General features: G+C 38.2%; 1 protein-coding gene and 1 long non-coding RNA gene across 10 annotated transcripts in view; both read left to right on the top strand.

The window, feature by feature from the left end:
* LOC127065470 (CCR4-NOT transcription complex subunit 6-like) overlaps window positions 1-23,560 on the top strand; it is a 519,140-nt gene that overhangs the window by 164,434 nt on the left and 331,146 nt on the right. The gene's annotated exons all lie outside the window — the stretch shown is intronic.
* Window positions 14,165-21,884, top strand: LOC127065516 (uncharacterized). The gene is made up of 3 exons (XR_007782061.1): window positions 14,165-15,010; window positions 18,792-18,874; window positions 18,959-21,884. It is a non-coding gene; the product is annotated as an uncharacterized LOC127065516 (long non-coding RNA).

The raw sequence follows: 23,560 nt of genomic DNA, 5'->3' as shown, positions 1-23,560 counted from the left end.
CTGTTTTGTCCTTATTACGACGCTCGCCTTCCATTTTCTTTCTGTCTTCTTCTTCTTCTTCTTCTTTTTTCTTTGTTTTTCTCTCTTTTTTTACTTGTTCTTTTTTTCCTTTTCTTTCCTTTTTCCTCGGTCTCTCTTCTTCCGTTCCTCCTCCATTGCCCGTCAGAGGTGAAAAGCGAGAAAATCTAAGAAGAAACTCGACGAAAGTACGGAAAACACGTCGAGAGTTATCTCCATCGTCGACGTCGTCCTAGGATACCCACCTACTATCCTCTTTTCCTTCTTTCATACGTCCCACTATTTTTTTTTTTTTTTTTTTTCCTTTTATTTTTTAGAACGAATACGATAATATATCCTCTCTCTTTCTATCTCTCTCTTTCTATTTCTATCTCTATCTCTATCTCTCTATCTATCTCTTTATCGTCATACCAGCCAGCAGCCAACGAGATAGCAATTTTTCGCCTAAAGAAAAATATCGCGTTATTACGCTCGAATGGTACGCTGTCGTCCTAGGAAAAGATAAAACAAGTTATTATCGTGATTTTCACGGCTCAGTCGTAGTTACACGTATCAACCGACTACTATTTACGATGAGAACGAATTCTACGACGTAAATCAAGGCGCGCCGAACCTGAGTTATATATACAGAGTATCGTAGCTTGAAAGCCTCCTTTCATTGGTTAAATATATCGAATGATGGATGACGATGATGGAAGGAGGAAAGAGAAAGAAATAGAGATAGATAGATAGATAGATAGATTGATAGATAGATAGATAGATAGATATATGTATATCACGATCGAGAATTTGATCGTCCTCGATTGAAACAGACGAGTACAGACGAAACATTCTCAACATTTTCTTCGTTTTGTTCGTCAATCGTCGTTCTAAAAAAAATAAAAATAAAAAAAAAAAGAGGTGAAAGAGAACGAAGAAGAAGAAGAAAACGAAAGATGCGTCATCTCGAATATAGAGTAAGACCTACGTATTTATTTATTTTTCGATCGCCGCACGGATAGGACCTTGCACGTTTATCGTTTATCCCGAAAGCCAAAAAACTGAAACGACCGTCGTTTCCGTGTCCGTCTGATTTCATTTTTCTCTCTCCCTCTCTCTTTCTCTTTCTCTCTCTCTCTCCCTCTCTCTCTCTCTCTTTTGCTCGTTCCTTCTCTTCGGAATGAAACGAGTGAGTCGAGGGAAATAAACAGTCGGAAGTAGACTATCGTTCCCAGAGGTGCCGTTAATTCAAAGGCACCAAACGTCAGAATGGTAAACCGCGTATAAACTCGAAAGACCCGAGAAAAGCGATAAAAACAAAATAAAAAAAAAAAAAATTATAGAAAAAAGAAAAAATAGAAGAAGAAGAAATAGAAAAAGACAGACGAAAGAAACAAACAAACAAACAAACAAACAAACAAACAAACAAAAGAAAAGAAAAGGTAAAAAAACAGAGGGAGAGAAAAATACGAGGGTAAGGATGATAGGGATTGAGATTGAAAAAGAGCGAAGTTTTCGTGGAGTGAGAGTTGGAGGGGAGAGGGTTGAGCACGCGCCGCGTCTTCTGCGGTTTCGTTCCTTCCTCTTCTTCTTCCTCTTCTTCCTCTTCTTCTTCTTCTTGTTCTTCATCATCATCTTCTTCTTACTTAACTAAACGAAATTCTCCTTCGAAGTTTCCACGCGATCTTCCTCAAAGTTTTCACTTACTTGGCCGACACTCAGCCGGTAATGAGCAAAGAAGGTATTTCCTGAATGCGCTTAAACTTCCATCTTAGTTATATGGTCCCCATTGTTAAGGATTGAAAATCACCTTGCGGCTTTCCTGTCTCTTTTTCTCTCCCTCTCTCTGTCTTTCTTTCTCTCTCTCTTTCCCTCTCTCCCTCTCCCTCTCCCTTTTCTTCATTCTTCGTAAACAACAACCTGGATTGAGAGACAACCGATCCTCCTTCCACGTATTCTTTTTTCTTTTATTTTCTTTTTTCTTTTTTTTTCATTCTCTTCCCCTCTCTCATCAAAAGAAGCTAACCGTAGTAAATTTCGAATCATAGCTTGTATTCTCTCTCTCTCTCTCTCTCTCTCTCTCTCTCTCTGTGTCTTTTTTTTTCACTACTCGTTGAAAATGTTTCGTGCTTAATTAACGAGCTGGTATATAGCGGCTAGAGGAATAACATTTTCGAGAGATTTGTAAAGCATAAATTTACGTCGTTTCTCTTCTACGGGAAATAGAATGAGAGAGAGCGAGAGAGAGAGAGAGAGAGAGAGAGAGAGAGAGAGAGAGAATAAGTGAGAGAAAGAGAAAGAGAGGTCAAAGGGAACGAACAGAGTGGGCTGTGTCGGTGCTATCGGGTCGGGTCATCTCTAATTATAGCAAGCTACGGTAGGAATTGTGGCACCCATGGTCCTCGTGCTCTTCATATTATTCAACGTTGAATACCGCGTTCACGGAGATTCTCACGGCAGCATCGTCCCCAGGAACGGCCCTGTAATATTACACGCAAGCTACCCTCACCCTTTTCTGCTGGTACGCTGTCGCACGCCGGAGAACGACTCGTCCAGTCGACGTTGGAATTTCATATCATCCAGCAATGTCGACGTTGGATGAGGAAGCGCCGCATGTTGGGACAAAGAGAGAGAGAGACAGAGAGAAAGAGAAAGAGAGAGAGAGAGAGAATAATAGAGAGAGGGGAGGGAGAGAGTAAAGGATGACACGAGTCAGCGGTGGACGTTAATTTCAAAGCTTCGTTGTAGGAACATCGTTTAAGTGTGTATGTGTGTTTGTGTGTGAGGGGGGTGAGTATGACAGAAAGAGAGAGAGAGAGAGAGAGACACCCTTTCGATAGCATTATATCATGTCTCTTTCTTCATTTCTCCTTTTTCTCTTCTTCTTCTTCTTCTTCTTCTTCTTCTTCTTCTTCTTCTTCGCTACACTTCCGTTACTCTCGCTTTAGATCAATCTCGATGAGTTAAGAACAGCCAAAGCAAAGATGCCTACTGTCGAATAAGATTTATCGTTTTCACCGAGAAAGATATATATTCGTCTATCTTGGAAAATACTGTTAATTCGATAATAGGTTATTTTAGATAGAGTTTCAATGCGGCTAATATAATTTGCCTTACCTTACTACGGACGTCGTGAATTAAGATTGATGATACCATGTTAATAGGACGTCGATGTCTATACGACTTACTACCCCTTTTTTTCTTTGTTTTCGTTTTTCGAGGGTATTAATTGCAAGTTTTTTATTTTTTTTTATTTTTTTTTTTTTAACGTAATTCTTCCTTCCCTTCTCCCTGTTATTTCTTTTTTTCTTTTTCCTCTTTCTTTTTCTTTTCTTTTTCTTTTCTTTTTTTCTTAATTGCATTCTCCTACGGAATACATAATCACGCTCTTCTATTTAAATATAAAAGAATCGAGCGAGAGATAAATATTCTAGATTGTAGCCACTTGAGAAAACGAAGGACTTCGTTAACGTTCTGAAAGTTTCGTATTCTTAATTGGCGACTTTGGTGTATCATTTTATTATTATATCTTTAATAATCTCTAACAATGTTTTCTTCTTCCTTTCTTTTCTTTTTTTTTTTTTTCATTTCTTTTTTGTCGAGTCGTTTCGAAATATAAAATATTTGCGCAACTTCACCCAAAGGATTATTTTAGTACTTTATTTGCTTCACTCAGATTTATCAGAGATATACGAGATTACTCGTTCGAAAATTAATCCGCGTAATATTTTATCGCGATATATAATAATATATTTTTGGTTTCGAGCATATCGATATGGGCGTAGTAAATGTTATTCGTGGGAAACACATGCCGAAATAAAAACTGAAAGCTCGATTCTCTCAATTTGACCAACGAATTATATTGCTTTCGAATATTATGAACATATAATCAATGATCGAACGATTGGATATTTGACTCTTTTTATATTTTCGTTATAAAGTCCTATCGAATTTTCGATACGCCGAGGACAACGTAGATATTAATTTGTTATCGTTTTTAATTGAATTTTGCAAAATTCATTTTTATCCCAATTTTATATATATATTTTTTCATATTTTTTTTTTTTTTTGAATCTCTATATATTTTTTTCATTTTTTTTTTCGTTAAACGAATGAACGCATCGACACAAAGGATATTTACGATCGTAAAACTTTGAAAATCGTTACGATATCGTTGATTTCTTTTTTCTTTTTTTTAACTCGATTTACTCGATAGACCTTTGCTGGTGGCGATAACGACGAAACGTTTGGCGCTTAATAAATTTAACGTTAGAAATTCTATGCACGGTTGCGACGTGTCTGGATGTGTGTCAAAACAAACACGTCAAACGCGTCTTCGTCTAACGCGAAGCATTGTTACGAGGACTTTGAAACGAGCAAGGGCGCCTCTATTATTCAAGACGAGATATCTGTCTTGACTTCTCGTTTTCTATTTCCTTTCCTTCCTCTTTTTTTTTTTTTTTAATAACAGCGATGAAAAGACGAAGGGATGAACTATCTTTCTTGATTTATGAGCAACGACAGTAACGCGCGAGGCATCAAAGTATACTTTTCGCTCTAAAAATCCTTTCTCGTCTAGTCTGCAGTAGCTCTTTTCAAATCCAAGCTCCTCTTGAGAAAAAGAAAAAGTTAGTTTTCCTTTTTGCAAACTAGAGAGATTCGTATTCATATTCGGACACATCTATGAGATTTTAACCATGAGAATCTTGAGCAATTAATTACATTGCTTGAGGTTGGCCGTCACCGTTAGTTGTTATTCTCTCATAGTTTCGAGAAGATGAAATGGACGAAGAAGAAACGCATACTTACTTACTTACTTACTTACTTACTTACTTACTTAGTTAGTTAGATCTCAATAAAGAAGAGAGGAAATCAGGCGTCGTAGCATCGCATCTTCCTCTTCCTCCTCCTCCGTCATCTTTACAGGTCAAGAAATTAACCGTGGCTCTTTTAAAGTCCGTTTCGCACGACCCCTTTGCACTCGATACCGTAAACTCCTCTTGAACGCTGATTCACGTCGAGGTTTTGTGACTAATGAAACAGCAAGAACATTCGACGAGAAGACTCGCCTGAATTTTGTCGAACGAGAGAAAGTCGGAAGTGGGTAATGGGTAACTAGGAACGATTAAACGAGAGACAAAAAGAAAAGAAAAAAAAGAGGAATTAGATAGAAAGAAAAGAGAGAGAGAGAGAGAGAAAGAGACAGAGATCTCGTAAGAATAGCGTAGAAAATTTCGGAAAATCGTGAATCTTTGATCATAACCAGAGGTTATTATTCTTACACGATTTACGTTTTCCATTTGGTCGAGGAAGAGAGTTCGATCTAACGACTCTCATTATAACGGCGGTGCCCTCTAATCTGGTAAAATTCGATTAACTCTCGATGCAGTTCGCGGCGCCGGGAGCTACGCCAACGTCGATATTCATAATCGCAGAGGGAATATGATTACACCGTGCTGTAGGGTTGTGAGATGTATTTTTAAAAAGGACAAACTCGAAAGTATACGTATGCGAATACATCGTACTCGTGAGGGAATTCGATTTGTTCGTTTAAGACGACGACGAGGATAGAAAATGACAACGACGATGATGACGACGACGACGACGACGACGAGTGATCGGAAGGTAAAGCTCTTTTCTTCTTCGTAGAAGAAACAAAAGAAAAGGAAGATGAGGATGAGGAGGAGGAGGAGGAGGGGGAGGGGGTGAGGTCGTTAACGTTTCCACGCTCGCTGAAAATACATTTCACTGTCGGGACTTTCCCAAGCGTTCGTGTCTGGAAAAGACACGAACGTGATCTGCTTCTGGTTCTACGCAGTTCTCTCTTTCTCTTTCTCTTTCTTAAACTATCTCTTCTTTTCTTTATCTTACTTCACCCCGTCCATCTATAGAATCCCCTGAGAAGACACTCGGCACGTGTTTCAATATTGTTTTAATGGTAGCTCGTAAAGCACCGACCATAATGCCTGATGGGTTTTATAACAACTGCTACGTTAAATATACGGCCCTAGATATATGGATGTTACCAACCGAAGTACTTCATTATATCGTGGATGACATTTATGTGGTTGGCCTGGCGTTCGATCGACAATTAAATCATTTACGCGAGAGATCGTTTAATCTCGTACACGTCGATAAGTATTCCACCGTGAATTTAAAATCGTTTATCGTTAATTCTCTCTCTCTCTCTCTCTCTCTCTCTCTCTCGTTCTTCTTTTTTCTCTCTCTTTTACTTTTTTATTTTTTTTATTTATTTTTTTTTATCGTAGTATAATTTTTACTTAAGTATTCCACGTTGACGTTAACCGTCAATCAAAATCTTGCTAATTACTTTGCATTTGCATCTTCATCTGCGTTTGCAGGAACGATACCAGTACAGTCAACTCGAACGAAACATTTTCGTTTAGTTTCGTTTCGTTTCGTTTCGTTTCGTTTCGTTTCGTTTCGTTTCGTTTCGTTTCGTTTCGTTTCTAGTAAAGCTTCGTAAAATGGGGTCACTAATGACTGAATTCATGCCCATGAGGCGAATCGACACGGTGAGTAAGCAAAACTCTCTGGAGGAGAAGGTATATAGCCGCGAAAAAAGGAAGCCAAGAAACACGTGCTTAATGATGTTACTCGCGTTACATGCTCGGCTTGGATTTCCCAGAAGCCGCGCGAGATTGCCTCGCCCTCCTGTTCTCCACCTCCTTCTCATCCTCCTCATCACCCTCTTCCTTCTCCTCTTTCACCACCACCACCACCATCACCACCTCCTCCTCCTCCTCCTCCTCCTCCTTCTCCTCCTCTTCCTTCTTCTTCTCCTTCTTTCTCTCTTCCTTCTTATATCCTTTTTTCCTCTCTACTCTTCGCAAAACCCAACGTATCCTTTTTCCTCTTACTTCTTCCTTCGACTTCATTTTTCTTACTTACCACGGATGTTAAAAGCAAGTCTCGATGGGATATTATTGTACATAAAAGAAGAGTGGAAAAGAGAAAGAGAGAGAGAGAGAATGAGAGAGAAAATAAACCATAGTCGATACATATATACCTATACTTTTATTTCTCATATTAAAAAGCTGCGTCTGAAAGCGATTGATAGAAACATTATGCATACTCGTTAATTCGGTCGATCTAATATTTTTTTCTTTTCTTCTTTTCTCCGTTTTCTTTTTCTTGTTTTTTCGTCATCGCGTCTCGATTCACCTAAGTATTTTTGCAATCGTTGTGCTCGTATCGTAAGATTTCATCTAGGTGAAGATTTCACAGGCATTCATGTTACGATCTCGTCTGGAGAAGCGTAACGTAAGTCATGGAGGAAAATTCGGTCTCCTTCGAACGATATCCCCTCGAGTGGAAATATTACAAGCGTCGACGACGTTCGAATCGAACAACTCGATCGGCAATCGGATTTGGCTCTCGACGCGAGTCTCCGCCGGCTGTTGCGACGAATAGGAGGAAATTCGATTGCATTGTAAAGCGGGTTTGTCGTTTCGAATCGTGTTCGCGGTATTTCCAAGAGAGAGGAGAGGAACGACAGACAGAGAGAGGAGAGAGAGAGAGAGAAAGAGAGAGAGATAGACAGACAGACAGAATCGATTCCATGCTATCGTGTACACCTCTTAGTACAATCTATAATCAAGTATCGTCCAAGAGCTATAACTCTCTCTCTCTCTCTATTTTTATCCTCTTTTCAAAGTAGAACCATCGACTCAACAATTAATTCCCTGTCATCTCATTCGAAATGATACAATTTAATATATATTTTTTAATTTCATTTCATTTCATATGTATACGTGTGTGTGTATTTTAAAAATAGTATTTCATTTTACTGCCACAAAATTAATTGTTACTTCGTATTTCCAAGCTTTTCCCAAGCTGTTCTTTACCTTTTTTTAATCAACGTAATTACATTAGTTTAAGTAGTTGTATAATTTTCTGGTAAACACGAAGGAAAGTTAATTTACAGAGATCTAACATTTGTTATTCGCCGAAAATAAATTATCATCGTCATCGTCGTCATCATCGTCATTTTTTTGTTGCTTTAGAGATTTATTCAATTAACAATTTTCTTTTACCAAGTGATTGGATTTCTTCGAAATGAGATTATAATTTTGAATCAGACACACACACACACACACACACACATATATTTTCGATTCTATAGCGATAGATAAGAAAGTTCACGTATGTAATCGTAAAGAAAAAAGAAGAATAAAAAACAAAGAGAGAGAGAGAGAGAGAGAGAGAGAGAGAGAGAGATAAAAAAAGAAGAAGAATCATGAAACGGTTATTTTTCCTCGATGTACATTGGTGAACGCGCGAAGGGGAGATAACTCGCGTCAAGCACTCGTCGTAGAATCGTGTCTCGTGTGTAAATGTTGTTAGGGTTTCGTGCATCCTTGGATAATATGCGGCGCAATGCCGAATGCCAACACGCCTTTGCACGGGAGCGAGGCCTTTTCCAATATGCATGCGCGAGCCCTTCTTCGTTTTTATTCCTTTTATCTATCCTTCTTTCTCTTTTACCTTTACGACGTTTGCAACGACAACCACCCAACGTGTCTCTTATTCGAGCGTGCACTTGCATTGTAAAAGACTGTGACACGGTGCAAGAACGTGCAACGAAAGAAATCAGTCTTGATAGTTTGACTTTGATTTCTTAATCCTTTCGTTCTTCTCTAATAATAATAATAATAATAATAATAATAATAATAATAATAATAATAATAATAATAATAATAATAATAATAAATAATAATATATCTAATAAATAATCGATTATAATATAATCAAAATAATGATCTAATATTTGTATAGGTATATTAATATATAAATATATATATATATATATACGTGTTTGTATAAAATCATGAATGATACGAAATTCAAGACGTGTCGTTTATTTTAATAATAAATAAGTATTCTCTCTCTCTCTCTTTCTTTCTCTCTCTGTCTTCGTTAAAAAATTCATCGAAAACTCGTTGTTATTCGTGAACACCTTTTCGCGTTAACACGTGAACACCTGCCAAACAAACTCGCATATACTATAAACACGGACACGGGGACAAACGCATATGTACAAACAGACCCACACATACCAAACAAAACAAACATATACTTCTAGCTATAGTAGGAAAGGGAAGAGAATCATGTCCATGGCTCGTGCTATCGCTTAATCCCTTCAAACGTCGCTCTAGCTTTATTCCAAGCCCAGCTATCCAGCGATACCTGATTTCATACGAACGAGCACTTGACACGAGAGGAGTAGAGAGAGAGAGTGAGATAGACAAAGAGAAAGATAGAGACAGAGATAGAGACACAGAGAGATAGAGAGAGAGAGACACAGAGAGATAGAGAGAGAGAGAGAGAGATTGAGGAAGGGATGAGAAAGAGAGAAGTGGGGAATCCTTCGGCGTAAGCTCGATAGAGTTGAAAACGGACGGCCATTGGCCGTTAGGAAGCGCTTAGTCAGCCTCTCGAGGAAACGCCTGCACCTAATGTCCGAGCATTCTCCTCATCCTCATCCTCATCCTCATCCTTATCCTCATTGTCGTTGTCGTCGTCGTTGTCGTTGTCGTCGGCATCGACGTCGTCGTCGTTGTCGTGCGATCGAAACGACGACGAGCTATCCTCTAGAGTTGTCCTCAAGTTCTTCCTCAAGTGTTTCAAGATCCGTGAAAAAGGTGCCTGACTTTCAGTTTCCGAGTAGTATCCCGAATATTTCGATTTTTTCTTTTCTTTTCTCTCTCTCTCTCTCTCTCTCTTTTTTTTCTCTTCAATTGCAATTTTCAGCCATATCGACTCGTATTCCGAATATTTCATGGAAACTACGATAAGAGGATTATGTCGATCTTCTTAAATGTTTTCTCCATTCTTCCTTGTCATCGACAACGCAATTTGATTGTTATCATATATATATATATATGTATATACATATGCATCTATGTGTGTGTGTGTGTGCATTTATGTATGTGTGTTTGTATATAATATATATATATATATATATATATATCGTCTGTCTGTCCTTTGTTCAAAGTATTAGCAGATTTACGTTTCTCTCTCTTTCTCTTTCTCTTTGTTTCTCCCTCTCATAGTATTGTGGCCATGGCTCTTGACAAACAACATTCTGCTTACTCTCGATCTCGTCTCAAAATCCGTTAAGCTCGGTTTACCTATCGGCGCAGACGTCCTCCCTGCTCTTATGTATTTTCTCGCTTGAACCGTTCCCATTGTAACCGTTTGTTTAACTCTACTTTGTTAAATCCGACGTTACGATCCAGAGCTATGATACACCTTCGATATATTCCTTCGTTTTATAGATGGAATTTTTTCTTCGATTAAAATTTATTTAAGATATTTCATTTTTTATCCTAACGTTTTTATCGATATATCTTATCAGCAGAAAGAAATAGAGAGAGAAAGAGAGAGAGAGAGAGAGAGAGAGAGAGAGAGAGAGAGAGAGAGAGAGAGAGAGAGAGAGAGAGAGAGAGATATGATTCTTATTTCTTATCTCAAATGCGTACTTACAGCTCGAAGAACATTTATTCCTGTCGTAAAAACGTATCGTTTCTTTAAACTAACGTGCTATAAAATTACAATGTGATGTATCGTATCTTCTTCGAGGAACTCAGAAAAGACGTTTGCTTCGAAGATTTTCTCTTTTCTATTCCTCTCTCTCTCTCTCTCTCTCTCTCTTTCTCTTTCTCTTTCTCTCGTTTCGTAGGTATCTTACCTATCGTACGTACGTAAGAAACGACGTGTAAACCAAGTAGTAGAAAATCGTGTCTATTTGTTATTCCCATATAGATACTTACTATGTACATAGCTACGTATAATGGAATAAAAGTTGGACGGGAATATGCGTTAAGAGTCCGTGGCATAGAAAATACATATTCCAACGAAAGGCAAGCAGACATAGGGCAAAACAGGCAGGGCAGGCAGGCAGCAGGTAGATAGGTAGGTAGGTAGGTAGATAGGTAGAAAAGCAACTAAGCAAGCAAGCAAGTAACCAAGCAAGCAAGCAAGCAAGCAAGCAAGTAAGTAGGCAGGCACGCATGCAGACAGACAGAGAAGCAGTCAGGCAGTCAGACATTCTCTCATGAAGAAGAGATGGTGATGTTGAAGAGGCGTGGAGATTACTTTCGTTCTATCGCGTATTCCTATCGCGAAGTTTGCGTATCACTGAGAATATAACGATACATTTTCCTTCCACGTACGTACGTACGAACGAACGAACGAACGAACGAACGAACGAAAGGAACATCTTCGAAATGGGAGAGATACTCTGCCGTTACTACTACGTGGTCCTTCGATAGCCGAGCTTGTGCTTCTCTCTAATGAAGCGTATAGCATAGAAAGTAGTAGGTATCTACTACTCGGTACACTTCGAAATAGACTGAGAAAAAGAGGAACTCTTACACATTGAGCCGGCGTAATTAAAAAACCAAGTCTCTAGCTTCTATGCAAATTTTTGTTCTTTCTGGGAAAAAAAAAGGAATGAAAAAAAGAATATCTTTCTCTCTTTTCCTTTTTTTCAAGTCTTTTTCTCTTTTTTTTTCTTTTTTCTTTTCTTTTTTTTTCTTTTTTTTTCTTTCTCTTTTTTTTTTTTGAACTCTCGAAACCCGCCAACGACTATTCCCTGCAGAACGATAAGTCTAGAAGGAGAGGAAGAGAGAGGGAGGGAGAGGGGTAGAAACATAGAACATGTCGGTGGTCTACCGAATTTTTCTTGCCTTTTACTTGGACTACTTGACGGTTTTCGCCGTTAAAAAAGATTTGCTAGGAGAAAAAGCGTAGAATACCTGGCCTGACTCTTGTTAATATCTCCATCCTAAGCGCCACCGCGAATCGTTGAAAATTTTTCGACTCTCGTGTTATTATACCTTCACGCTATTTCTTTTCTTTTTTTTTCCCTTTTTCTTCTCTTCCTTTTTTCAGCTGTCTGACTCTCTTCGAACGGACACGATATCCCCTATATTCCTTTTTTTTCCTGTTTCCTTCATCGTTTTATTTTTCGAAAGCTCTCACCGAAAAAATATATATATATATATATATTCGTTCGTTGAATAGTACTCACGACGGTGCTCTCGATCGTTTGGTTCGACGGAAGTTAAATGAGAAAGGAATTGTGTAAAAAAAAAAAGAAGAAAAAAGAAAGAAACAAACAAAAAGAAACAGAAAAAAGATCAACAAAAAAAAAGAAAGAGAAAGAGGGGACATTAATTTTCTGGTGCAGGCAGAAATCTTTAGAAAGCAGGCTTTTCTAAACCCTATAGACATACGTGTTCAACTCTCACAAGTAAACTCGTGTAAGTGCGAAGGGGAGGAAAGGGGAGAGGGTGTAAGTTCTTTCTGGCAATTCTCCGGGAGGCTGATTCGTCCCTAACTCGGATCTTTCCTTTTTTGCTCGCAAACCTACGTCCCTTCTCTCTCTCTCTCTCTCTCTCTCTCTCTCTCTCTCTCTCTCTCCCTCTCTCCCTCTCCCTCTCTCTCTCTCCCTTCCCATTTCTCTGGAGAGCCCTTCGCGTCTCACGCCACCTTCTTCATTTGCCCGCTCGTTGGGCATAAGGCCAGGTGAGGCATGCCCATTCCGAATACTCCAGCATTCGAGTTTGTCGTTCCTTCTTTTCTACCGCTCGAGCATTCACTCGGGGAAGGCTGCTCAACGACCTGTAGAAGTATCTATATATGTGTATGTATGTATGTGTGCATGTATGTACGTATATATATATATATATATATATATATATATGTATGTGTGTGTACATAACTATATCTTTCAAAAGATATCACATACACGTATTCGTTTATAAAGATTTGTAAAAGAAAAGAGAGAAGAAGAAGAGAAGAAAAATCAAAAAAGAAATAAGAGAGAGAGAGAGAGAGAGAGAGAGAGAGAGAGAGAGAGAGAGAGAGAGAGAAGAAAGAAAACTATATTATTTCTTTGCTTTATCTTACTACTTAACTAAATGATACGATATATCATGTTATAAAGAAGTTGCGTCCCGTCGATTTGAACAAACAACTATACCCGAATAGATATATTCTCGATTCACCTTGGAAAAATTACGATTCTCATAAATACGGAATGCTCTTTGGAAAAATATGAAGAAAAAGCATCCCGTAGATTTCCACGAACAGTACTTTTAACTTTAATCGAAAGCTTACCTACCGCTCGAGCGGCAGTAGCGCGCCCAGAGTTGTATATATGTGTGTGTATATATATATATATATATATGTATGTATGTATATATGTGTGTATATGTACGTATACATATAAAACGAAAGGAAAGGAACCCTTTGAACTCCCAATGTACTTGTGTTTCTATCTTATATATTAAAATTCCAGGAACGCGATAGAAGGCAAATTTACAAGTTAAACTATGAAAGGTACCTACTTGGACGCCTTTCTGTCTTTCGCGAATTCCTTCAGGCACGGCGAAGCCCTCCAACTCCTCTGATATTCATTTTAAAGTCATCCGTGTAAATATTGGAGTTTTTGTCTTTACGATGAATAAATGTACGCGGATAAAATCGTGATGTGAATATCACGGAAGTCTCTCCTTTTGAAAGAAACACCACATCGTTTTTATTGATGCGAATATATATATATATATATTTATATATACGTATATATATATAGATGTGTGTATGTATGGTATCCGTAGATACACATAGAAAGCTCTCCTACCCCCATATAGCGAGTCGTTTTCGCTCTCGAACGCTTCTCCTTGATATTGAAATCACGTAGCACACGATCGAAAGGGGCTCCGTTTTCGTCTTGCGTATGACGACGAATAATATAACGTAGCAACGTGTGCTCTCTCTTTCTCTCCCCTTTTCACTCTGTGTATATATACACTCTAATGTACACTCGTGCCAACGCGTATGATATTCCATCGACGTTTCGCAACGGAGCATGCCTTTGTTGGTGCATCGGAGACGATAGGAACGCATCGGCGGCGTTTTGACGTTCGGAAACGCCAGTGTAGAAAACCGATTGCTATATATATATATATATATATATATATATATATATATATATATATATGTACGTACATACACCATATGATTTTCTATCTCCAATCAAAGTTGCACTTTTTATCTTTTTCTTCTTCTATTTCTATTTCCTTTTCTTTCTTTTCATCTCTCTTTTTTTCTTCTTCTTTTTTTTTTATTTTATTCTCATTCGTGCATCGTTTAAAGATCGTTTCTATAAGGAAGCATCGTAAAATATAAGAGGCTATACTTTCATATTTTTATTTTATTTATTTACTTTTATTTTTCCTTTCCAATAGAACATTTCACGTCATTTTTATTTCGCGATAGAACCTAAAGAAGATTAAATAACTTAATGGAAATAAATTATTTCGTAAGATGTAGGATTATCGATCGATCGAAATCTATTCGTTGTTCATCCTTCTGAAAACGGAAGCCAGATCCAAAAACGGAGAAGAACTCGACCTTTGATATATCCGTTCTCGAGTCGTCACGCTCTTGGCACATGTTTCTTCTTCTTCGTCTACTTCTTCTTCTTCTTCTTCTACGTCTTCTTCTTTTTCTTCTTCTTCTTCTTCTTCTCCTTCCCTCGTCTTTTTCTATTTTCTTACATAGCTTACATATTCGCCAATGCCAAGGTTACGAGACGAGCAAACAATCGAGTTGGAATCGGCCAATCCGAACACGTACGTTTCGTGTTTGCTTATGCGCTGACGAGCTCGCTGGACGGTGCGAGCCAATGTACCTATGTATGTACGTATGAGTTAAACTTAACAAAGACGAGATCTAAGACGTATAGACGTCATTTTTTATAATAGAACGCAGATCTTTTTAATCTTTTTCAACGAAACAAGAACAGATTGTAAAGAGAGGACGTTAAGCTAATTCGTATGTTACGTTCACGTGTATTAGAAAAGTCTTAGTCGATGTAACATATAACTTGTTCAAATTTTTAAATTTCTTCAATTATTAAATTCGATTGTAATCGTCTAGTAGAATTTGATATAAAAGGAGAAGGAAGAAAGGAGAATAAGTAAGTAAGTAAGTAAGTAAATAAATAATAGTCGAGTCTAGATCCTTTTGATCTTCTTTAATAAAACAAAGATAGATTATTAACAAAGGATATAAAGTTGTTAATTCGTACGTATGTTACGTTCACGTGTGTTAGAAAAGTCTTAGTCGACGTAACATAAATTTGACATTTTTTTTTTTTTTTCAATTATTAAATTCGATTGTAACGGTAGAAATTGATATAGAACGAGAAGAGAGATACGAAAGTAAGCAAAATAAATAAATAAATAATGAAAGAAGGAAGGAAGAAAGAAAGAAAGAAAGATAGGAAAGGAGAAAGTCGAGAAACTCTGGCAGGATGCCACATATCCGAAAGGATGGTATTTAGAGGATGATTTCGAGGCACGTGCCGTTACGTGGTGGTAGAGCGTCATCGATACACTCCGCGTCTGACATTTTCAAAGAGGAGTTATTCGCCAAAGTATGATGTTCTGGTCGAACCGCGAAACCCTTCGCGAATAGAATGCCAAGTTATTCGAGTTATCTGTCATACGTTTAGAGAATATTCTAGTCGACACTGTTTGATCCGTCCGACGTTCCTTTCATCTTTATCTATCCTTATCTAGCTATTTATCCTCTTCAAGGGTTTATCTAACATCTTCTTCTAAACTTTAGAGTTAATAACAATATGATTTTAAACGTTTGTCGATGGAGGTAAAAAGAGAAAGAGAGAAAAAGAAAAAGAGAAAGAGAGAGAGAGAGAACGTTAATTTTATTTCAGCGATTAGAAGAATAGAATCCATGGTATAGAGTTTCCGTCCCCTCTCTCTCTCTCTCTCTCTCTCTCTCTCTCTCTCTCTCTCTCTCTCTCTCTTTTTCTCTGTCGAAGTAGATTAAATCGATTAGGGCACGTTTTCTGAAAGAGATTCCCCACTTATTTTCCTCTCGGACGTATAAACACACAGACGGACTGCTTTCTCGAGGATGGTACGTGACCCATAGGTAACAAGCCTTAAGGGTTGCTACCCCGCTCGAATCTCTAGACTTTTCTTCATCGAAGGCTATTCGAGATTTCTGGTAAAATCAAGAGCATTCACCTTCTCTTCTCCGACTCATCTCCGCTTTTCTCTTTTCTCTCTCTTTCCGTTACCATCCAATTTCGTTCAGACTCCAGACGATACGAAATCTTTTTTTTTTTCTTTCTCTCCTTCTTTTTTCTTTCTTTCTCTTTTCCTCTCTCTTTCTCTTTCTCTCTTTCGAGGACTGTCGAGAACAGAAGTGTACACAAGGGTGCTGTTTCTGGACCATGATAAAAAAGAAGAAGACGAAGGAAGAGTAGTAATAGGAGGGACAAGGGTCGAAGGCATGAATAGATGGACCAGAAGAGAGAAAGGACCCGATCGTTAGTTCCTGTTTGCAAGCTTGGAACCTTAGGATGAATGTAGTTCCATTGTCCGTGCTAATTACGACTCACCCTCTTTTCGCTTATTTGCCGGTAGCCGGACTTACCCCTCACACCGATCTCGTTTGTTTTCATCACTTTGGTGCTACAAATGTGATTCGGCTTTTTGTAATAGCGGTAATAGTAGTAGTAGTAGACAGACAGACGGATAGATGGATAGATAGATAGATAGATGAATAGATAGATAGATAGATATACATGTAGGGAAAGCCAAAGAATTTCTATCTCTTACTATTTCGTAAAATACGAAGAAAATTGTGCAACGAGCTCGATTCGAATTGTATTATATTATTATAAAGATTTATATTTGAGAGATCCGTGTGTCTTTTACACGATCGTTAATTACAATTATCTTTCTAAGCAATGTCATGTTTCTTGATCTTTATCATCATCATCATCATCATCATCATCATCATCATCATCATCATCATCATCATCATCATCATCATCATTATTGTCGTCTTTGTGTCCGTCTTCGTCGTTGTTGCTGTTGCTGTTATTCTCTTCCTCTTCTTTCTCTTTTCCTCCTTCTTTTACTTTTTCTTCTCGTTCTTCTTCTGCTTCTGCTTCTTATGGAACAAACAAATCCAAGCAGGAAGTGTTAAAACTGAAAGGTAACAAACAGCTGTGTCGCTCTAGCACAATGTCTTTCCATAACATTAAATAAACGTTGTCCACGGTAGGTAGGTAGATAGGTAGGTAGCTAGGTAGGTAGGTAGGTAGGTAGGTAGGTAGGTAGGTAGAAAGTAAAGGAAGAGAATAAAGCACCGCAGCTAGTGCGTTAGCAAGAAGAGAAAAGAAAAAGAAGAAAAAAAAAGAACAAGAAAAAGAACAAAAAGAAGAAGAAGAAGAGAAGTACTGCTGGACCATAAAGTGCGAAGCCCGATATGGAAAGGCAGCCGCGATGCGTTAAACTGTCTGCGAGTTTTCGATTTACGACGTGCCGGGATCGAAGTTTATACAAGTACCGGCTCTAAGAGACCATCGCTTTTTACGTGGTCGCATCCTTTTTCATTCTCTTTTTCGTTTCTCTTCAATCCAGACATGAACGTACTACGACTCTCTAGGTATTACGTAAACGTATTAGCTATTTACGTACGTATGTACACACACGCACTTATATATATATATATATATCTCTCTCTTTTGCATAAATACGTAAAATAATGTTCACTCCTTTTTTTTTAACTTTACTTCTTTCAAACTACACATTTCGACCGATATAAATATAATCCTGTATCGATCGAACGGAACGATCGAAGGATTTGCTCCGTTATTCTTCAAAGTTTATCCAGTTAATCCGTATTATTATCGAGAATGAAGGAGACAAAGAGATAAAAGCGTCGTTAATATTTGTTAAGAAGAGAAAGAGAAAGAGAAAGAGCAAAACACAGAGAAGGAGAAAGAGAGAGAGAGACAAAAGGCACGCGACCAAGTCCTTTATCCAACGAGTTAAACGTCGACGGTACGCAGCCGTTAGGTATTTTACTTCCCCCAGCCGTTGGTATAGTTTTCTCATCCTCATTACGTATTCTCCTGCCAGCCGTTTAAACCCCCACATTTCATGGCGGCCGTTGTAAAACTTTGTACCACCACACCACCATCACCACCACCACCACCACCACCACCACTACCACCACTACCATCACCATCGCCCATTGCCATCGCCATCGCCATCGCCGCTGGGAAGTTCAATGAAATTAACTTTGCTTTGCATACGCTTAATAGTCTGTATCGTGCTTCTCACCCCTCGGCACATCGCGATCCGCGAACGTACACCGAGTTTCGAGCAAACCTCTTTCGAAGCTAGCTCTCTCTTTCTCTCTCTCTCTCTCTCTTTCTCTCTTTTACTTTCTCTCTTTTTATTCTCTCTTTTTAGTATCTCACTTTATCCGTTCGCTGGGACACCACGATTTTCCGTGCGAGTGACTTTTATCCGGAACCAGAGATTTCTCTCTCTTTCTCTTTTTTTCTGGTTTTTCTCTCTTTCCCTGTCTCTCGCTCTTCCTCTTTATACTATTTAAGTAGAAACTTGAATCGTTTCTAACGAATTCATTTTTGTTGGGGATAATCGAGCCCTTTTAACGACAATTTACGTACTGTGTCTTTTATTGTTTCCTATCGCGTAATTAATATTAATGTTTTTATTATCATTATTATTATCGTTACAATCGTCGTCATGATCATCATCGTCGTTATCGTTATCGTCATCGTTTATCTTATTGTTATTGTTATTGTTATTATTATTATTATTATTATTATTAATATTATTATTTAATTAGGAAATATATAATTGGCTAGTATTCTCATCGATTTTTTTTTTCTTCTTATTCTGTTTCAGGTAAGCGAAAGAAGTAAAGTTTTTATAAAGCGTCTACGTACGTACACGAGGTCCGATCGTATTTTCGACTACTTTGAAAAGTAGTAAGTATGTGAAAAGAGAAATAGAATTTGTTGATCGTTTTATAGCTATCGAATAGTTTCTCTTAATGGATATCACGGCAATAGTTTCTCAGGTACAGACCTCGTCATTCCCAACGTCTCGACGAAGTCGTCACGCACCTGCGTAACTCTGTGTACGGTTCGATCAATAATCGTATACGATGATCTTTCTTGACCTCTGGGTGGGGTCGTTGGATAGGAGAGATGGTAGGGGGTGAAAGGAGATGCGGGGTGAGGCGGTTGTATCTGGTCAGTCAACTCGTGGACACGATGAGGAAAGACGTTCGAATAATTAATTTCTATTTCTGCTTACGGTCGTCCGATCGTTATATAGCCTATTGAAAATTGACATTCTTTTCAAGTACCGATCGATTGATCGATCGATCCATCGATCGATCGTAAGAAATATGTTCTAGAGACGATTTATGGATTCGTGGATATTATATATATATTTTTTTTAGATCAAATGAAATAGAACAGTTTATTAAAATCCTAAGTCCTACGAGTGATATCCGCACGATTGTCTTGTATATATGTATAATAAATGTGCATATATAGGCGTGTATGCGTAAATGTGTTTAAAAACCTGTATTTTGTAGGAGAGATAGCGGTTGTATTATATGTTATATTTTTTTTTCTGTTTTTTCATATTCATTTTTTGTTTGTTCATTTATTTATTTATTTTTTATTTTCTCCGTCTCTCTCTCTCTCTCTTTCTCTCGATACATACGATACAAATGCATGCGGTCTCTATTAGTTGGAGAACGAAGAAGATGCTGCTCTCGACTCGTTAACCGGAATTAGGACGGCATTAGAAGCGGCGACATCTCTCTCTCTCTCTCTCTCTCCCTCTCTCCCTTCTTATTTCTCTCTTTCTCGAACGAGATAAAATTTCGCGAGGAAATAGAAACGGGGAGAAAAAAGTATGGATAACGTAATGATACTCGTCGCGGATGAGATATAATGAAAGAGTCGGAAGAAAGAGATGGATAAAGAAAGGGAAACGAGAGCTTGAATTATTTACTTCTTGGAATCCCAACAGGGAAGGAAGAAAAGAGAAGTGGGAGAAAAAAAATAAATTAAAGTTTACTCTTTATTTTTCAATATGCACATTATAGACATATCTATATATAATATTACAGACACACTATAATATATTTCTTAAACCAAAACTTTTTTATAAATTAAATTAATAATGATTTCTATTTTTATAATAATTTTTTTTTTGATAATAATTCTTTTATAAATGAAATTATAAATAATTTATACCAATATTTATACCAAAAAAGAGAAAAGCAGAAAAAAAAAGGAAGAAAAAACGAATCACCTTTTCGCAAATGTCATCCGTTCCATCAGTCAGTCACATGTTGGAATTTATTAATCGAACATACGGTATCTCGTTTGCAATCGAAGCGGACTGTGACCGAGGTCGTTCATTAATTATCGCTCATAACCGTTCACGTTATTTCCAATCGATTTCGACGTGCTCCTCGTCTCTGGATAAAAATGACCAAGTCTCCCTCTCACTCTCTCTTTACCAGTCGTAATTCTTCGAGCTGACGATAGGTTTCAGCGAAGGAAAAATGGGAAACCGGTATTCGTATTAGTATCGAACGATGGATATTGGCTGACTGTGAAAGGATAGAAAAGGGATAGACGACGAAGGAAGAAAAAGGAAGAAGAAAGAAAAGAAGGAGGAGGAAGACTAAAAAGAGTTAAAAAAAGAATAAGAAGAGAAGAAGGGTGCTTTTCGTGCTGGCCACGACGAAATATGGGAGAGATAAATATCATCGTAGCGTGGTGTGTCGGTAAATAACGGTAGATTTAGCAATTTCATTAAGCCGGAGCTTGGGAGAGCAAATCGAACGCGGTTCTCTCTTCCGATAGAAAAGTTCCGCGCTTAAAGCATCTTACTTGTTCCCTTCCCTATATCTTTCTCTCTTTCTATACATATATATATATATATATATATATATACATACATACATATATACCCCTCTCAGAAAGTACCACAGCTATCCCACGGCACGTACGAAGTGAAGTTACAAACGTTTAATGGTCGCTTTTCCGCACGGTTTCTTCCCCCTTTTCTCCTTTTTCCTATTTCCTTTTTCCCTCTCTTTCTCTGTCCGTCTTTCTCTCTCTACGTTTCTCGCTAGTTTTCCTTTTCAGCTTTTCTCTTGTTCTTTAATTCGGCATACGACTCTAACGGGGGTGACTCTCTTCTACCATCTTGCTTTTTTAATATCCGACGTAGTAAAAATTTCCACTTTCTCATCGGGCTGTAAATCCCTTTTTTCTTCTTCTTCTTCTTCTTCTTTTTTGTCCCGTATAAAACAACTACAGATCGTAAAGCGAATCGTCACTTTTACGATTTACTTTTGAACGTCAATAAACCAATGATGGAGAAACGTCGATGGAGTAAACGATATTTAAAAAAAAGAAAAAAAAAAATACAAAACTTGGTGACAGGGGAAGACAAACCGAAGGCAAAAGGAAAGGGAAAAAAAAAATCGAAAGGATACTTTTTGCTCTAGGATGAAGCAATTTGATTTTCATCGTACGGTATCTCGCGATGTTTCGATGATTTAAAAAAAGAAAAATATATATAAAAAAAAAGAAAAATAATGATTAAACAAAAAAAAGAAAAACAAAGAAAAAAAAAGACAGAAAAGAAAAAAGAAATGTTTATCGGACCGAGACGAGACGGGCGTTAGAGGAGAAAATTGATTTCAAGCTGGTCGAAAAGAATTTTCTATTTTCGCGTAGAGAGTTGCCCGTTCGATATATCGACGTGTTATAGAAGGAGGACCGGTGGGAAATCAAATCTCCCGCCGTGATAATTGGTCGGCATTGATTAACCAACGTGATTGTAGGCTTCCGCAAGGTCTGTACGAGGATAGAGAGAGATAGATAGAGAGAGAGAGATAGATAGATAGATAGATAGATAGATAGATAGATAGATAGATGGAGAGAGAGAGAGAGAGAGAGAGATTGATATATAGAAGGGGGTGAGGGAAAGGGGATTGGGTGGTTGTCGGCGGTGGTCGAGCGATCCACTCTATGTAGAACGGACACGCAGGAATGTTCTCCAGAATGTTCCCTAGAATGTCCCTATGGCGCGTCAATGTCTCGATTCCCTCGTCGCGTTACTGCACGTCATTCCACTTTGACGACGGGTTTTGCCCTTCGGGCAAAGCTACGTACGATGGACGTCCCACGACGTGTATCTCTGGATACATCATGGACCAATACGTAGATGCATACATGGATACTATAAAACGTATGTATGTAGGATAGAATGGATACGTGTATATCGTGATATTCGTTATGTCCCTTTGCGTATGGCAGGCAGTACACGGTTGTCCTTTTTCAGGGTAAAGATCATGACAAGGATATAAGGACATATTTCTTCGATGGCATGTTCGGACGTTTAATTCATTGACGATCATTTTATTCAAAGAAACGAAAAGAAAATTATCTTTATCTTTATTTCTCTTTCTCTCTCTCTCTCTCTCTCTCTCTCTCTCTCTCTCTCTCTTTTTCTGTAGATATATTTTTATATATATATATATATATATATATATATATATATATATATATATATATTTCTCTCTTTCCATATCGAATGCTCACAGCTCTGTAAAGACTCTTATTTCGTCGAATAGCTCTTCCATTTTGGTAGGATTAAGAGAGCCACCGCTGAAGGGAATCTGATATTCATGTCGACAGAAGGACAGACGAGGTAATCGTAGAACCGACGACGAACCAATTCCCTCGATCAATTCTTTCCAAAGGACGATAGAGAAAACGAATTCTCATGCACCACATGGAAAGGTGGTAGTGCTGATGGCGATGGTAGTTGTAGACGAGAGGATTGAACAAATTTCGAACGTAAATCGTTTTCTCTCTTCTCTCTCTCTCTCTCTCTCCCCCCTCCCTCTTTCTCTCTCTCTCTCTCTCTCCTTTCACTCTTCTCCCATAGATTCAACAACGTGACACGCGTTTACGCGACTGCGCAGAATCGCGTTGGTCGTGTTTCCGTTGCTACGAAATCGATGTAAACAGAACATGTAAAAGCAGCCAGTAGCGAGTCAACAGCAAACGATACCACCACCAGCTCGACCCTCCCCGAAGTATCGAGCTCGACTACTGGTTTAGGCTATTTATCCTTCGTCAAGCGTTATCCATAGTACCGTTGCGATTACGGAACACTCGTATATCCTGGCAGCCCGGTTTCGGTTCGCGTTCGTTAGCGCCGACTTGGGATCTTTGCCAATCGGTCTGCTAATACCCCGCGGGGAAACACGCTTTTTGTTCCTCCACGTAGAACTTTGGAAAAGTGGCGAATTCGACGCCTGGGAGAAGCAAACCAAGAGTAGACGAGTGTTTCGAGTCCGCGCCAACTTCACCTCGAAATTACTTACTTACTTACTTCCTTACTTACTTAGTTACTTGCTTGCTTGCTTGCTTACTTACTTACTTACTTACTTACTTACTTTCTTCCTTCTTCCGAATTAGTCTCTCTTTCTTCGAGCTAAATGGAAAAAAAGAAAAAAAAAATACAAGAAAAGAACAAAAATAATTGCAAGGAATTAACTAATAAAACATTTTTCCTTTTTTCCACGTTTACGATATTACCGACATTTGAATCCATTGGAATCATTT

This window comes from Vespula vulgaris, chromosome 8 (assembly GCF_905475345.1).
Source record: "Vespula vulgaris chromosome 8, iyVesVulg1.1, whole genome shotgun sequence".
Taxonomy (NCBI): Eukaryota; Metazoa; Arthropoda; class Insecta; order Hymenoptera; family Vespidae; genus Vespula; species Vespula vulgaris.
This window is presented reverse-complemented; position numbering and strand designations above follow the sequence as displayed.